Below are 13,418 nucleotides of genomic sequence, written 5' to 3' on the forward strand. Positions count from 1 at the left end.
TGGCCTATGCCTCACTCCTACCAGATGTTCCAGCACAGACAGCTCACACTCGCAGTTTGCCATGCCATGGTCAAGGATTCCAACCATGTCAGCCAATCACCTGTCCAGAACATGAGCGATCTGCTGTTGAGCATTTGCCAATGCCTGGATGTTGTTGTTTAAAGAATGGATAGCAGCCCTCTGAAGCCTCTGTACTTCTGTGTTCTGCTGTTCAGCACGTGCCTGTGCCACCATTACAGTCTGGAACATGCGTCTGGTGACACCGGCTGCTGCACTCTGTCCTGCAGGTGCATGTCTGCCAGAGGTCCTCTTATGAGCAGCACTGGCCACATGCCTGTGTGGCACATCTGCAGTCATTACACTGACACCATGGTGTGGAGACACACTTTCCAGAGCACCACACGTTCTTGTTCCAAGCTAATACATGCTGACTGTCCTTCCTCTACGGCCACTGGTGATGGGGTATGTGTTGGCATGAGAACTGTGTGCGGGGAAGAGGGGGACATAGCTGGGATGGCAACCATTGGCACAGATTCAGCCCCTGACAACCCTGCCTGTACCTCATGCATATGTTCATCACTGCTAGTATCTGTGGGGACACTATCATCAGATGGACCACAGGAGGGTAACGCACCTACATCACCTGTGAATGCAAAGAAAGACTCTACATTACAATAGACACACACAGACACACACAGACACACGATGCATGTGATTTGACAGATGGCATGCAGCATGCATGTGATACAGCAGACAGCATGCATCTCAAACATGTATAGTGGTAGTTAGCATACCTCCCTGGGTTGCACACAACAGCAAGCAGGTGTCATATCAGAAGCCATGCAGTTCACACAATCATGGTAGTAAGCCTGCATCCTTGTGATACACCATGTGGACCAGCACAGGTTAACAGTACACATGGCTGATGTGACCTTAACAATGACATGTAATATGACATGTAATCTGCTGACATGTGCATTGACATGCATACATGTCTGACACAATGGTGTCCTGACACATGTACAGCAGTGTAATGGGTATCACATTGCAGTGTTGTCTGTATGCCCTAGAGATAGAAAGCACTTTTAGCAGATGTGCATGAGCATTGAAGGGTAGTATGAGGCATCTACATTTCTATACAGTGTGAAGTACAGACACTGTGCCATTGCATGGCATCATGAGGCACCTATATTGCTATACAGTGTGTAATACACACACAGTGCATAGCCATGACTGCATGCATACACGTTACATAACTACTGTGGATTGTGACCCACGTCACTGAGGTGTATACACACTAAACCATGCTGTGTCATGTTACAGGTCACTGGAAGACCTACGGATGACACCCCTGCACAACTACTAAAATATCTTAGCTGCCTGGCAACCGTGTCCACACATGGCAGACTTGTCAATACACCATGTCCCACATGATATTTATGTACCACACACACGAGGTGCATGGCTGACAGTGATGTCCAACAGCAGCAAGGGAAATGGATGGTATCTGTGGCCTGATGTGGTGTCTATGTCTGTGGAAGCTGTACAGGTGACTACTGTCATGCTATGACACAGTCATGATGTTCAAAACATCTTATATGGTCGAATTAAGTGCCACCTCCACAAGCTGTGCACAGGCTTTTAGGATGTGCAGTGTTCCACATCAACTATATAACCATTCAACAAAGGCTATAGTTGGACCATGTGTGGACAATGTGCATACACATCACATCTACTGTGTGGCTACATGTCTCTGGCCATCCTCCATGGCCATGTGTGAACATGTGTTGGCCAAATGTACGTGATAGCCATCTATCTCACATGTCTGTGTTGTCCCATATGACATACACCCATAGATGTCAGATACATCACTGTCAACAGGGTTATGCAGACAAAAAATTGTATGTTTGGTATGTATGGTATGTATTATGGGATAGTGAGACAATATTGTAGCCGGAACACTACATGTCTGGGACTTGTCAGATGGCACATCATAATGTGTGCACCCATTGCAGGGGCATATTACACAATGGTGAATCCTGTGGGCTGCCCATATCCCAGCTCACTGTGTGGTACTGTTTGCGTACCACACATATGTTGTTCCAATGTATAGTACATATGCCTACATTGAACAACACCTCCACCATTGTATGCACAGCTGTCCACACATCTAGCAATGACAGATACTGTGGTTTCATGTTGGTGTTTCATTTAGTTTGTATATATTGCACATGGGTAGTCAATGTGCTTGATGACAGATGCGACCTGTATATCGTGACTGGACCATACATTATGTGTACATGTGTTAACTGGCCACATGGCGAATAAATATATGCATTAACATGCCTGATACTGATAAATGTTTCACCTGCAACGGACTGATGTCTGTGCGGCACGCCAGAGGTACCTGTATAGGGGTGACACAGCAGTCTGAACATTATCCATGACTGTATGACAGCTACAGGGTGCACTGTGCATGTTAACACATTCGCCTGTACAATAGCATATAGTATGCACATGTGTGCATACACAGGGTAGCATACTATAGTATGCGGCATGTGTATAAACATACCTTGCATACGATGTTACATTACATATTGTACAATGACACATGCAACTAAATGGGATGTAATAGTCATATGTGCAGTAGTGACTTACCAGGCAACTCCAGGCTCAGTGGTTGGGAGACACCCACCTCCACGATGGCAGCTAGTGTTTGTGGATGCTGTTCTGAGGGTGTTCCCAGGCTGGCCAGTAGCTCCTCAGTGGGTGTGAGTGGGGGCTGGGTTGGTGGCCCACCACCTGTTCCACCTTGTTCCCTGGCAATTGCATTGGCACGCTGTTTCACATGTCATATCAGGTCTGTGCAGTGTCTGCGCACCTGCTGGTAGGTGCAGTTATGGCCACCCACATCATTAACCCTCCTGTGTAGTTCCTGCCACAGGTCATCACGCTGCTGGGCATGCTGTGGCACATGGCTGAACAACACCTCATAGTTATCATGGAGGTACGGGATGAGGGCATCATCCTCCAGGTGGCTATACACTGGCAGGTGTGAATGAGGAATTATCTGGAAGACATAATGATGGAGACAGGTCACAGTATCACAGAGATGTACAGAGATACAGCTGCACATACATTTGTATTAAATCTAGTACATATGAACAGATATCTTTGCAAATCGTCATGACACTGACATGACTGATATGTTTGTGACACACACATGTAACACCCGTTGTGCATTGGATATCATCACCATATATGTATGTCACCTCATTACATTGCTCATACTCAATGTGAATGCTGTCTTGATGTGGGCATGTCTGTTTGCCTGTACTGGTGTTCTTACCTATCAGCACATGCCTGGATGTGTCCACAGTAATGCTGTTGACCTTGATGCTGTGTATATGTCACATATCAACACATACACTGCCTTAATGGACATGAGCAGTGACAATGCACACATGCGCACGGAAACCTTTACATGCATGTGTTTTGCCATACACATCTACACGGCACTGTACAGCAGTTCAACATCCTGCCACGTATCACCTGGGTTGCACATGTGATACACATGGGACAATGGCTAGCCAGACATTATTCGCAGGGATGGTTATCAACTATAGCATATACGGGCAAGGTTTTCTAGCTGTATCCAACAGCCATTTTGCCATCGCCAGGTGCATCAGTGCCACATTACTGATCCAGACAGTTAATGATACATCTACAATGCGGTCATCGCACCATGTATGACAGAGATGACATGTGCAGCTTTGATGGACAGGGTTGCATGGTATGGCAGGAGTATGTAACATGTATGGCACAGGGATCTGTCCAGCATGTGGTGATCCTTGTAGTAGGATGGTGGCTGTCCATGATGTATGTCTTTCAGATCAGTATATGTACATGTAGCATGCCCAACATCACAGTGTAGCACATGTCTTTATGCAAGGCAGCTAGCATGCTGCATAGTGGAGGTGAGGATTATGAAGGCTGGTATTACCCATCCACGCATGGCCAATACCCCTTAAAGGTGATATGTGATCCGATATTGGTCACCTGAGTGCTGAGTATGCCTGTCCAATGATCTCCATGCTCATGGATGGCACCCTGTCATGACATGGGTGCCTTGTATGACTACCTAATAGGCCTGGAGACGTCATCAGCTCAGGGAGGTGAACTGCACAGCACCATCCCTTACAAAAAGTGTCCATAATGTTGACCACTGCCTAAGTGGTAGCTAATGGGTACAGGGTTATTCACCTAGCGGTGACAATGCTATTATCAGCTGTCAGACTGTGCACATATGTCACGCACCTCACCCACAAAGCCCATTCTGTATGTTGTCCACAACACTGAGACAGCTATTACTCCTAGGTCATGGCCATTCACATACTTACATACGCAGATGCCTCACATTTGTCTGTGTGGTATGGGCTACAATGAGGGGGGAGTACAAAACATTAACCCTGTTTTACTGTAGCTGCCACTGGTGTGATATGCACATGTCCTCAGACACCTTTTGTAGTGTTGCTTCTGTCAACAGGCCACTGGTAGACCACTCCTGTGACATACGAAGGTACATCTAGTATACTCAGTGTAGTTGGAACACAGTATGGGTGATGATGTCCTATGACCTGTCACAGATATGCTATGCAGTGTGAAATCATCCGTACTGTCATCTACATCTGTACTGCTAACATCTACATTGATAAAGGTTCATAGACTTGCAGACCATACTCAGCAGGGTAATAGTGCAGTGCCTCCAATTATGACTGGCGTCTCCGCTTGTGGGTTGCAGTGGGTTTATATTATCCAACACCCTATCTGTATTGCATATTCATGCTCAGCACTTGTTCAGAACATGTAAGCACTTCATGAGCTACTAATTACTATAGCACCCATTCCAACTCATTTCTTACAAGTACACTGTCTGTCCTTACGTTTCCGGCTTGCTTACAGTACAACAGCTGTTGTACACACGTAACTCGCATATCTTGTGAGACATGGTTGAATATACAGGCATGTCCAAGTGTCACTTACCAGTGTTATTGCCTGTCTATATGATGAATATGGCAAACATGAGGCAATAGAGAAATTGTCTCATGTACACAGTCAATGCTCACCTCCCAACATACGACACTACAGCCTGTGGCAGATGCACATATGTAGCCATGCTGGGGGTAATGCTCTCACCAACCCAGACTGAACCTGGCATTCATGTGGGGATGTTTGACATTTGCAACACACCCCACTCATCACATAGTCTCACTAAATCTCCACTACCGCAGGCCACACATAGTATGACTACAACATTTGCAGAACTTCTCCATACTCTCTGTGTAGGCAACAGAGGCAGCCCCCATCACCAAACACAACATCAATTACTTATAGCCCACAGACTTATGTGTGCCCATCAACTATTCAATCGGGTGTCATAACATACCCAACACACCGGTCATAGGTGACTCTGTAGGCGGTCACACTGATGTCCCACTCAGCAGGCTACACAAGGCGATAGTCGCTTACATCTGGCTGTCAGGTAACAGAATCCGCAACATAACCTATGCACCCATGCCACACCTCACCAGGTACGATTTGGCTGTCATTCTCCATGTTAGTGTCACTGCCCTGAGATGTACCTTCCTGGACTACATGTACAGGGACATGCAATAGCTCTCCAGTCTTGCAGCCCAGAAGGTATCGCCCAAGCCCTGAGAAGCATTCTAACCCAAACAAAAAGTAGCAGCAAACCAAGGAACAATAATCCAAGACCAGGAAGTAGAGCGACAGCAGATATTGAATAAAAACAACGTCCTTTATTTGAGAGAAACCAAAAAACCTTAAACACAAGCGCTTTCACTCAGACAGTTCTGAGCTTTATCAAGTAATGCCATTTTGCTACAAAAAGTACCTTATATATCTTAGCAGCAATTTCATAAATTGAGATAACCTGCTGGTAATTAGTCCCTTAAAGGGAAACTTGCACTTTTACTACTTTTTTCAAAACATTAACTTACACATGGTTAATAAGCTGAAGAATAAATCACTTTTTAACTTTTTCTTATATTAGATGTACAAACTTGTATGAACCAAACAAGTGAATTAAAACATTGTTCACCAATATAAAATGTAGAATAATGAACCCCCCATTAAATATCCAATAAAATCTGCAGATGGCATGCTTAACCACCCCAGTTCTTATAAATATCTATTCATTTATTTAAAAAACATATTTAAAAATATATGTATTTAAAAATTAAAAGTTATTATGTTATTACTAATGCACACCCCCCAAAAAAGTGAAACAGGTACCTAAAACTTTAACCTAATGGAATCAAATATAAAAAAATGGCCAATTAAATAAAAATAATCATAATTATTATAGTCTTGCCCTTCTTAATTTTGACACTGGTTTAATACTAATAGTGCCGTTCAGCCCAGGAGGTCTCCCTGCATCCAACCTTAACTGCCATAAAAGCTCACGATACTCAAGGGTCGATTCCCAATCGCCACCCCTAGCATCTAACTCCACTTGTTCCAGAACTAAAAATTTTATATTAATCTCTGAGCAAGTGAGGGAGTGCTTAAAGAAGACAGTAGATTCCTTCTTTCTAGTCATGTCATAGAAATGCTCATAAATCCATTTTCTGAGCTCCCTTTCGATCTTTCCTACATAGAAACTTTTACATGTGGTACAAAAGCCCAGGTAAACAACCCCTTTAGTACCACAGGTAAAAAAGCCTGTTGGATGAACTCTAAACCTTCTTGATGGTATATATAGGGATTTATCATTCAATATGGCATGACACTGACTACAAGCACCACATTTGTATGTACCTGTCCTTGGTTGCTTAACCTTATTTTTAATTTTCTGTTTCTTTTCAAACATTTCTTTGAAATTTGCACCCCTCTTCCTTACAAAGCTAGGTCTTAAAGGCAGAAGGTCTCTAAATTCTTCATAAAGGGCAAGAACTGGCCAGTAATTTATTATAGTTTCTTCCATTTCTTTTGAATTAGAGGAATATGTATAAACAAAACTATTCCTGAAATTACCAGGTGTACTAATAGCTGATCTTGTTGTTACTTCCACTCCTTTCCCTAGAATAGGCATATAAACAGTATCTCTAAGGGAACCAACTTCATCAGCCAAGGTCTTAAAAAGCTCCAAGGGATAACCCCTCTCCAAAATAAAAGCTTGCAGAGCATCCACTTCTAATTTATAGTCATCATCAGTGCTACAAATTCTACTAGCCCTAATGAGCTGCCCTTTTACAATTCCTCTTTTTTGGTAAAGGGGGTGTGCACTCTCATAATGCAACAACGAGTTAGAAAAGGTAGGTTTGCGATGCAACTTAGACTGAAAAGTGTTACAAATATAATCCTTGTACAGGGTTATATCTAGATAGTGCAGTTCATGAAGATCCACAGATTGCGTGAATTGCAAAAAGCTAGTAGTAGTAGTGTTAATATATCCGTGAAATTCTCCTAGCTCAGCCTCTGTACCTCCCCAGAGAATGCAAATGTCATCCAGGTATCTCCTATAGAAGAAAATATGTTGTTTCCAAGGGGATGTCAGAACAAAAACATGTTCCCATTTATGGAGTACCACATTTGCATAAAATATGGCACATGATGCCCCCATCGCTACCCTTCTGCGTTGCCTGAACAACTCCCCATTGAAAAAAATGAAATTATTTTGCAAAACAATTTCCATCAGCTCAACCACTAAGTTGGCAAGTTTGTTACTAAGGATAGTTTCTTTATTAAGAAATTCACTGAACCATTCCAAACCTTCCATATGGGGTATGCTTGAAAAGAGATCCCTGATATCTATGGTGACCATAAGCAGGTCTGGGGAAAAACAAGTTATGGGAATGTCACGCAAAAAATGCCAAGAATCCTTACAAACATAAGTAAGTAGGGGCATAAATTCTTTTGTTAAATGGTCAATGAATTTCCCTATAGGCTCAGTCACACCTCCTGCACCTGCTACTATAGGCCTAAACCTTAATGGGTGAAGCCCTTCGTGAATTTTTGGGATTCCAAATATGACCGGTATCCTCGGCTTCTCCACATATAAATAGTTGTAAAGCCTCTCATTAATAGCTTGCTGCAACAGAAGATCTTTAAGATAGTAATTGATCTGTGCAAATGCTATATTAACTTCATTGCGGGATACTGTGTCATATTGTTCATCATCTTGAAGCATGGTGTGGATATGAGCTTCATATTCATCAGTGAACATGAGCACAACCCCCCCCCCACCCTTATCTGGTTTCATTATCCTGACATTCTCTTCCTTGAGACGATTAATAAAATTAATTTCTTGCGTGGATAAATTACACAAAGGTGAATAGTTTTTACCATTAAACATCTTCCTAAAGTCATTTTCCACTAGTTCTTCAAAGAAGAGAATTATTGGGTAGAGTGGGGGGTTAATTGTACTAGTGCGGGCCAGGCCTATTTCCATATGTTGTTGCTCTTCAAATAAATGCATTAAATTCAAACCTCTAGTGAAAAGTTTCAATTTGACCAGAGCTTGGGTTAAATTCATTGATTTAAAGGGGACAAACTGTAAACCACGAGTAAATACATCAAATGCACAATTTTCCAATTCCAAATCTGTATAATTGTAGATTGTAAAATTGTCTTTCTTTAACATGGTACAGTTTCTTCTAGGGTCTCCTAAATTATTACTAATTGGTTCAAAGTGAATGTTACAACCATAATCCGTGCCCCCTGTAAATTCTGAATCGCTCAAAATACCCACTTCTTTCATTATCTGGGAGTCCATACTTTGGTTCTTTGCCTTTGCCCCCAAGCCCCGGTCTTCCTGGGGTTCCGCTGAAAATCCTGATTGTTGCCCCTTCTACCTTTTTCAGCTAGTCTTTCGCTTCTCCTGGGGAGTTCCTCAATTTCCTCATGTGCAACATCCCCCCTATCCGTAGCATCTGTGGATACTCTAGTGGAAATCCCCCTGTTATGCCGGTTAGGGGAAGGGTAGGCCACCCCTTCTCTATAATCTATCAAGTCCCTTTCTAACTTTCTTAATTTTCTGTTTAGTATCTTATCACAAAATACATCCACATTATTAAACAATTGGTCATACTCCAGCTTAAAAGCCATAAAATCCGTATCAGTAGTTAATTTGTTATTTAAAACATCTAATTTGTTAAACAGTGCTTGCGTTTTAAACTCGTATTCAGAAATCATTAAATTCAACATTTCCAATCCTGCCTTATCAAAAATGTCGCATAACTTGTTATAATAACTAGTTCCAGGTTGCACATTATTAGGAAATTTGTAAAAGCGCAATCCTTTCGGAATGCGCTTGACCCTAATGCATTCTCTGAGGTAGTCTATTTCCAGTTGACTACTTCTCAACGAATATAATTTGTCTTTGAATTTTTCCATGTCATTTTCAAAATTGGAAACATTACGAAAGTTGACAGTACCTTTAGAAAACGCAAATTGCTGGCCAGCCCATCTGGAAAAATTAAAGTCCTTGCTTCGATGTTCTGTTTGGTTATTTATAAAGCTGTGGTTTTTGGACCTTACGCCCACTTCGTTTCGATTATTCCACTCTTGACGCTCCCCAATATCAAAACGTCTTACCCCAGCACCAGATACATCAAAGGCAGACAGTGGTGTATCATTGCAGCCTTCCGAATCCGCCATTACTGGGACGGTTTTCCATGTAACACCAGCTGCGTGTTGCTGGTTACACGGAATTCCTGGTGAAGCAGCGTTTGGTGGTTTTAACAGAGCAGTTAGTTCTTTTAATGCTGTTAAAACTTGATCAAATTCTACGCGGGTCACAGGAGCGTCATTCCTAGTGCTTTGCAAGATCTCCGGAGTGTCCGCAGGGTTGAATCCCTCTCCTTCGGTGGTCATGGCTGGAAACAGCAGTAAAACCCAAACAAAAAGTAGCAGCAAACCAAGGAACAATAATCCAGGACCAGGAAGTAGAGCGACAGCAGATGTTGAATAAAAACAACGTCCTTTATTTGAGAGAAACCAAAAAACCTTAAACACAAGCGCTTTCACTCAGACAGTTCTGAGCTTTATCAAGTAATGCCATTTTGCTGCAAAAAGCACCTTATATATCTTAGCAGCAATTTCATAAATTGAGATAACCTGCTGGTAATTAGTCCCTTAAAGGGAAACTTGCACTTTTACTACTTTTTTCAAAACATTAACTTACACATGGTTAATAAGCTGAAGAATAAATCACTTTTAACTTTTTCTTATATTAGATGTACAAACTTGTAAGAGCCAAACAAGTGAATTAAACCATTGTTCACCAATATAAAATGTAGAATAATGAACCCCCCATTAAATATCCAATAAAATCTTTTATTTTTATTTAATTGGCCATTTTTTTATATTTGATTCCATTAGGTTAAAGTTTTAGGTACCTGTTTCACTTTTATTGGGGGGGGGGGTGCATTAGTAATAACATAATAACTTTTAATTTTTAAATACATATATTTTTAAATATATTTTTTAAATAAATGAATAGATATTTATAAGAACTGGGGTGGTTAAGCATGCCATCTGCAGATTTTATTGGATATTTAATGGGGGGTTCATTATTCTACATTTTATATTGGTGAACAATGTTTTAATTCACTTGTTTGGTTCTTACATGTTTGTACATCTAATATAAGAAAAAGTTAAAAAGTGATTTATTCTTCAGCTTATTAACCATGTGTAAGTTAATGTTTTGAAAAAAGTAGTAAAAGTGCAAGTTTCCCTTTAAGGGACTAATTACCAGCAGGTTATCTCAATTTATGAAATTGCTGCTAAGATATATAAGGTGCTTTTTGTAGCAAAATGGCATTACTTGATAAACCTCAGAACTGTCTGAGTGAAAGTGCTTGTGTTTAAGGTTTTTTGGTTTCTCTCAAATAAAGGACGTTGTTTTTATTCAACATCTGCTGTCGCTCTACTTCCTGGTCTTGGATTATTGTTCCTGAGAAGCATTCTGCATTCATCCAGACTGATACCACTGTACAATGACTGAATGTTTCACTTCAACAGTTGCCTATGCTTCTGCTGTCATTCCACAGGCATCCAGTATCTGTCTGCTTTGAATGACATGGTCAACAAAACATGATGCTTTGGCACAGATGACCTGCACCTGTCAGCCCTGGGAGAACAGATAACATGTAAGGCTCTTGCTGCTCCTATACTGCCTGTCTTGGACAGTTTCCAATAACATTCACCACCAAAACAGGAACAGGCAAGCAAAACCTGGGGTACTGTTACTCAATGCTTGACATCTTCATCTCTAATGCATTCAGGCGAGGCACTCCTTATAATGGACCACTTCGATATCTCTGCAGTGACTGGGACCTGTCTCTAGGCTCTGGAGAGCACACCTGCACTGACAGGTTACATGCAGACCACACCTTTCAGTCATGTAACCAGGACCGAACACCCACGGCGGAGGTGTGTCCATATTTCCCAAAGATGTACACACCTCCAGGCTGGTTCCTTAGCACAATGCATCAGAGGTGATCCACGTGCAACTAACTGTGGCCAGAACTGCTATACACATTGTAACTTGCTATGGATTCAACAACATACACCACTGTTACCGGCCTTCATTTCTTGGTGTACTGGACAGTAGGGTTCAGACAGGTACTACTGATGTGAGACTGACACTACCCCACACTTAACTGGGATACCTACTCATGTACTGACACATTAGGCCAACACTGTGTGGGATTCATAACCTCCACTCGGCTGGATCAACCCATACACACCACCACCAAGACCAACAATATCCTAGACATGGACATTACCAACATGTGACTGGTGTTCCACACCTGGGGTTATCCCCTCATTGGTAGTTTCCGAACATATGCTAATCACCCTTGTTATCCACATCCTGGCACCACACCCTTCACGGAATACACAGTACAAGATTTCTACAATGCCTACTTCAGACGTCTTATGACAGCGGGAGTAAACGTCATGACACCCGTGCAGATGGACAATGCACTTATAAATTCTGAAACATACACCAGTGCACTTTATTAGCACTTACACAACTGCATGGATCATGCTATCCCAAACAGAGCCATGATGGTACCCACCAGATAACGGACACCACTCTTGGGGTCCAGTTCCATGCGCATAATGTACAACAGAAGGTGGAGGCTGTTTCAAAGTGGAGTACAATCCCATGGATGGGGTAGCTCACTGGTCAGCCTCAGTAGGAATCCGGGATTTCTTATCACATCCTCCAAAGCTAGCTATGTAAACATTACTGCGACACATTCCAAGGACTACCACAAAGCATTATGGAGGTATGTCAGTACTCACTGGCAATACCCACATCTGCTCTGACATACGGCGGTTAGGCAGGAACATTACAGACTGACTGCTATTGGCAACATCCTGGCAGATAGGTTCAATGCTAACTTTACACCCTCTCACTCCCTACAGGGCCAAAATCCATACAGGAACAATGCAGAGTCCCTGCGGTCACAACTACACAGTTCCAACCTGCACTCTCTAAGGCCTGGAACACAGACTCCATGTGACCGTCCAACATCCCAGGCTGTGATTTACACAAACCTCAGAATGACATGGCTCCCCACTTGGCCACCAGATTCAGTAATAGCCTTGTATCAGACATTGTGGCCCCTGAATGGTGCACAGAAACAGTTATCACACTCCACACAGGTGGCACCACAATGAACCACAGGGACTATTGCCCTATATGTCTGACTGGACTGTTCTGCAAGGCTATGGGGCACATCATCATGGAAGTCATTCACAGAGACATTGGTGGCCTCCAGACCTTTGATGCCACCCGGGTTGGATTTGTAGAGCCAGACCATGGCTCCTACACCTGGTGGACTCCTTTGATACAGTTACCAGGGTAGTTGATGACGGTAAGGGGGTCCACACAGCCTACATTGTCCTCTCATTGGTTTTCAGCACCGTTCTCCATTCTGGTATTGACAACATACACATCCACCTGCACATCAACCCCTAAATCTCGGGATGTTATGCAAAGTGGCTCACGGACAGGACCCACACAATAAGGGTAGCATACCATGGTACCTACTGTAATTCAGTTACACTTGGCGTACCACAGTCCTCGGTCATAGGGCCCCTCATGTTCGGTATATGCTTCCCTGAGGTACAGGCTAGCACAGAGGGACTTTCCCTAAATAGGTTTACAGACGACTGCAAACAAGAAGCCATGACTGATCCACCAGCTGATACAGACACCCTCCATAAGGGTGTCACTGTGACAGATACCTGATGTCAATAACATGGCCTCAAGCTGCATGACACAGGGTGCATAGACATCCCCTTTGAATTACACCAATCACCCACTGACTATCACATAGGTGGTAGTCCCCTACATACATGTGACATTATATGGGATTTTA

This window comes from Protopterus annectens, chromosome 5.part0, assembly GCF_019279795.1.
Source record: "Protopterus annectens isolate FY-2018-M chromosome 5.part0, PAN1.0, whole genome shotgun sequence".
Classification (NCBI taxonomy): domain Eukaryota; kingdom Metazoa; phylum Chordata; order Ceratodontiformes; family Protopteridae; genus Protopterus; species Protopterus annectens.